We start from the raw sequence: 5,827 nt of genomic DNA, 5'->3' as shown, positions 1-5,827 counted from the left end.
TTCACAATTGAAATCCCCCAGTAGTAAAAGTCGGTCATGATCTCCTATAGAATCAATTTGTAAAAGCTCTAAATGTGAATGTATATTGTCTACATGCGGATTATAAGAGCAACCCAGTAGCCACTTTTGCTTCTTCAGATTGACCTCGATGAATATAGCTTCATTATTCTTGTCTTTTAATACGAGTTTAGAAGGAATGCCCTGACGTACGTAGAGTAGAAGACCTCCTCCCTGTTTGTCCCTGTCCAAGCGATATGGACGCGAGTAGTTTTCAATAATGAAATGATTTTCAGGGAATGATTCGTCAATCTTAGTTTCAGATACCAAAAAAATGTCTACGTTATCTTTGATAACTAATTTGAGATCTTCAAATTTCTATCTTATCGAGTTGATATTAAGATGTCTTATGATGACGTTTGCGACGTTATTAATACGGATTTTTCTCAGAGCCTTTTCTTCGAATTCATAAGACTTTTCCGTTGGTTTGTCAAGCAATGGGGGACCATCTACATACCTTTCACTGTCACCTTTTTCTTTGTTGTTGGATTCATCGTTGTCTGTACTGTTTTTGTCGTTTTCATTGGTTTTGCTGGTGATTTTTATGTTTGTGTTTTTTCTTGGTATTTCTTTAAGGTTCGTTGTGTAGGGTGTTAATGTTGGTTTTCTCTTGGACGAAACTTCCTGAGGCCATAACCGTTTTCTGAGTCACTGTAGAGTAGACGGCACAGAGATGGTTTTCTTCTCTGCATTATTTTCGCTATCCAAGGAGTTAGAGTGAGTTATATGCAATTTTTATCTAATTTTGGTGTTGAAATATTTCCTTAAGACGCAAATATGTTATTTTGATGACCATCATTCTTTCAAAATAAACAAAAATTGTCTAATTCTGATAAATCTACAACTAGGAATCCTCATTTTAATGACGACCTCCATTTTGGGGGCCGTCTCCGTTTTGGGCTACATATACTGTAGAATTTTGGCAATCTGCTATGAAACATTTTGAAATAGTCTGAAGAACGTATCTTACCTTCTCTGTTTGTTTAAAGCATTGCCGGAATGGCCTGACGTCGAATTTTTTTAAATTGATGTGTTAGTTTTTTTTGTACATAACTTTTGAAGCAATGAAGGAAAATTAAAAGTAATACACAAAAGTTTACGTCAGGCTTAGCTCTAAACCATTCCGACATATTAATTGAATCGACGTTTTTGGGGCCACTAACCTCCGTTTTGACAACCGTTTGTATGAAGATAAAGAGAAAAGTAAATTTTGACTTAATTAAGTTGCATTGCCTTCATACCTATTGACAGAAGAGAAGTTAAAATTATAATGAAATAACTGCTTGGAGGTTTTCCTTTTTTCTCCTCAGTCCTTGAAGGATTCTTTTTTGCTGAAAAGAATTGAAGTGTAAAATTACGAACCACTACAACCACTACATAGTGACGAATGCTTTCGAAATAAACATCCATTAATAATAGCCTGGCCATGGTGCGCCCGTTCCTATTGTTTTCAACCTTTAGATATTCCTTTTTCCGGCCTATTAAATTTAGAGGGATTTCGGGACGATGTTAGGCTGCGTCATATCTTCCTTCGTTTCGAGCGTAAAACTCCTACTCTTCGGGATATGAGCACTGCTCTTGTTTTGAATATTGAAATTCTCCGGATACATTTTAATGAAACAATATAGTTTCGATACCTAAGCCAATCAGCTGTGTTTTAAACATTCTTTTATTTGAAATCTCTATTGATAAACATTTTTTGTGAAAGTTGACTATTATGTTTAAACCTATTAATAAGCAATATGCCTCTATCAACCATACAAACAAAGATATAATTATTGAGCGAGACCCATAATGTCTCGATTACATTGTTATGCAACCGGCATGAAAGTATCATCCAACATGAATAATCGAGCACGATATTCCGAAAATCGTGAGATTTTCCGTAGCTACTACTACTACTACTACAAAACATTTTAAGTATAAAAAAATCTTTCAAAGTTTATTGCCATGTGTTTAATTGGGAAAATAACAGTGCTGAGTGATGATGATGATGGTGATGTTGCGAGTTAAAGAAAAATCAAACCTTTGACTTCCTCGTCGCTCTGTAAAAGCTTCATATCATTTTCCGATACCGATTTTAGCCTTTCAATCGCCAAATAGTAAGAAATAATTTAACAAAAGTTAAAAGTCTGTTTATGAAAAAAATCGGTTCTGAGAATACGATGAGTAGCTATTTCTACCTTAGATACTTTTGATCTAGTAGACCAAATTTAACAAATGACCGCTCAAAATTAAGTTTACGCTTCCTTTTTCCAAAGCATAAGATTTGATCCTCTAAAACAGTTTATAGAACTCTTTTTTTGGGACACCGGTCTCATCAAAATGTTTTGTTTCATTTACAATTTCGATGTCTTCAATGCAGCGGTAACGACGCTAGCAGTGCTTTCTACAAAACTAGAAAGGAGATGGACCAGTCGTTTATGTTCGTCATGGTCGAATAAGAGATTATTGCTCAAACTGTAGCAAATTTAAACTAGACGCTATTATTGTTGGCCCAGAGCTTTAGCTATCTGGGCCTTACACTAGCATTCTGCCCGGCGTCAGTGTGTAACAATTTACTAGGCGATACGCGTTTTATTTTTTTTCTTTGCGAAGCATACAGGCTAGAAAAATTCTCCTTAATATTTTTGCGTCTGTTTAGTTATCTCCCTTATATGACGGGTATGGTTCCGAATGAGCGAAGCGAATTTCTTAGAAAAATTCTCCTTAATATTTTTGCGTCTGTTTATTTACCTCCCTTATATGACGGGTATGGTTTCGAATGAGCGAAGCGAAATTCTCTTGTTCCGCTCAGTTCTTTTTGATCTGACTTCTGGACTGAAAAAGACCGAAAAGTCTCCTCCACATATCCTATCCTAATTGATCTGACTTCTGGACATCAAAGATATTTACATTGATAAAAAGTCTCTTGACTTCTGGACATCAAAGATATTTACATTACAAAGTCTCACAATCTTGCTGGACATAAAAGATATTTACATTAAAAAGTCTCCTGACTTTACCATCACATCTGACATCAAAGATATTAAAATCAGGTAATTTTTGTCATCATTATTTAGACCATCATTATTTAGACCAGGGATAAATAACTTGTGTTTGCATCATTTCCAGCCCCAAAGCAAAATGTGATCCTCCATGTGATTTTTAATACATAATTTTTGGGTCGGTGATTTTTTATTTCTGGTCGGTTTTAACCGATAACCGACCACTATTTCGATCACTGTATGAGTCCGCAATGCTTTTTTGGAAGCGGTTTGTTTGTGTAATTTACGGTGCGAGATCCAACGATTCACAATGCACGATCCGCGATCTATGCATAATTTCATTATTGGGTTGGTTTATTCGGGGAAACTTTTTTTTTAAGAAAGAAAGCAAAACTGACAAGGTATTCAAAGCCCGGGCGAAAATGTTTGTTTTGATTTCTAAATGATTGTTGAGGCTAAAATTACCGTAATTTCTCTAATTTAATACGACCAAAAAAATAATTATTTTGGAGGTGTCGCACTAATAATAGGAGGATATAAATTGCTCTGAATCTGGAATCTTTTTATCGTACTAATAATTAGAGGAAAAACTTTGTAAAGGCGCGCTAAATTGGAGGAAAAATAAAAAAGACAATTTTTTTTATTTTCTGTTTTTTGTTTCTTTCTTTTTTAAGCTTTTTTCTAACCCATATTTTCTTCTCTTTTCAAAACTCTTCCAACTTTTCACGTGTCATCTGCCTCATTTGGGCGAAAAGATCAGCGTTCTCAGTCTTAAAAATAAAGCTTGCGGGAATTTCCATTCCTCCTTTAGGCAGGTCATGAGAGTATCTCCTTTCTCCTGTAATTTTCACCGACAATCCTCCTCCATTCTTGATGAAAAAAATATGTTAATTTTGACAAAAATTTGGGAACGTGTCCAACCGTTTGACCATCACTACAGATAGCAATCGCGTATTGATCTTCGACTAATGCACCAGGTCTAACTTCTGGCTTCACAGTCAAAATGGAGCCGATATCAGCAGTCCACCCAGTCCAGCTGTAGATATGGTATCCTCTAATACAACAAGCAGCTGTAAATTCCTTTTCCAATACTATTGGAATTTTTAAATCTTGAACAAGAAGAGATTTAAAAAGATTGTCAGTTCGTACTATAATTAGAGGAAAATTTGAACTTTACCGTATTAAATTAGAGGAAAATCAAAAGTAGGTAAATGGGTGCTCGCACTAATAATTAGCGGATTTAAATTAGTTCAAAATGACGAAAATAATTTCCTCGCATTAATTAGAGGACGTATTAAATTAGAGAAATTACGGTAATACACCGGCAAACTCCGTAAATTTGGCGCTTGATTGCCGGCAAAATCGACACTGGATAATTGCCGGCTTGAATTTAGTGTCTTTGTTTTGACATCGCTTGGAGGGTCACAAATATAATATGAATAGGTCGCGGGTGGTCGGTCGGTCGGCACTGAAAAACATTAAAAAAATTTGCTCTGAACATGGGCTTCTCCAGGACGACAAGAATCATTGAGTGCACAATCTGCAGTACGATTCAAATTGTGCGGTCAGTCGGCGGTCGGCACTGAAAAACGTCAGAAAAATGGGCTCTGTACGAGTACAATTCAAATTGTGAGATTTAATAAAATTTTTCTTTGTTTTCTTTTTCAGACTGTATAATCCATTGATAAAGAGATTGGCTGAAGAAATTCAAGTTTATTCGATATTGGCTGAAGCATTTCTACTTGATCGAACCACCATATTCTAGGTAAATTTAATAGGCCATTTTTTAAAGAGGGCTGGGACATGTTGAATGTTTAAGTAGTCCAGGCATAAATTAAGTAGTCCAGGAGTAAATTACGTAATTTACCTAAAAGCAGATGATCAGCCGCGCACTGAGTTTTTATCTGTACAGCTGTTACCTATACAAGTATTTGCGCGGCGCATGTGTACTTTCTAGCTTGCCGCACTTGTATGTGTACTTTCTAGCTTGCCGCACTTGCATGTGTACTTTCTGGTACTTTCTAGCTTGTCGCACAGACAACAGCCGTGCAGATAAAAACTGAAAAAAGCTGATCATCTGCTTTCAGGTAATTTCATTACGTAATCTTCCCGCTCTTAAATATTGGAGTCCTACGTCATAAATAATGGTGTCGACTTTGAGAAATGCTCTATTGGACCGATTGAGATTTTGCATTAGGCAGCCATCAAAAAATTGTTCTATTCGCGTCACCCGCCCGCATCATATTTTCCGCTGATTTTCCGCTGATTTTCCGGTGCGGAGACGCAGGAAAAAATCCAAGAAAAGCAATTTGTTCTTTTAAGGTCAGAAGTTAAATTTTGAAAGATAATTTCAGTCAATTAAGTTCTGTGAAATGCATTTGCAATTTGACTTATTTCTTTACAATTTTCCTTTTTCAGGGATTGTTTCTGAAATCACCATTGGTTCAAATACATACAATCGATTTGCACAGCACAAGTTAACTAACTTGCACAGCACAAGTTTACTAACTTGCATTACGAGTTTACTAATTGCATTACGAGTTTACTAATTGCATTACGAGTTTACTAATGGCATTACGCAATAACTGATTACATTACGTGTTTTCAAAGTTTATAAGGATAAACTCAGATAAACCCTAGCTTTTTACTTAGAAATATTTCAACAATAACAACAACAGTGCCCAGAGTGTTAAAGAAAATATATTAAAGTGTTTACACATTGTCTCTTTCATTCTTGTAATTTCCCTGGCTTACCTAAATGATAACTATTGAGAATCATCGCA

At 35.7% G+C, this 5,827-nt stretch overlaps 1 long non-coding RNA gene across 1 annotated transcript; it reads left to right on the top strand.

Annotated features, from left to right (window-relative positions):
• The first annotated feature begins 2,981 nt into the window (after positions 1–2,981).
• On the top strand, positions 2,982–5,618 carry LOC136809565 (uncharacterized). The gene is made up of 3 exons (XR_010846993.1): positions 2,982–3,095; positions 4,713–4,809; positions 5,463–5,618. It is a non-coding gene; the product is annotated as an uncharacterized lncRNA (long non-coding RNA).
• The last annotated feature ends 209 nt before the right edge of the window (positions 5,619–5,827 follow it).

The sequence above is a fragment of the Clytia hemisphaerica genome, unplaced genomic scaffold, assembly GCF_902728285.1.
Source record: "Clytia hemisphaerica strain Z4C2 unplaced genomic scaffold, Clytia hemisphaerica genome assembly, whole genome shotgun sequence".
Classification (NCBI taxonomy): domain Eukaryota; kingdom Metazoa; phylum Cnidaria; class Hydrozoa; order Leptothecata; family Clytiidae; genus Clytia; species Clytia hemisphaerica.
This window is presented reverse-complemented; position numbering and strand designations above follow the sequence as displayed.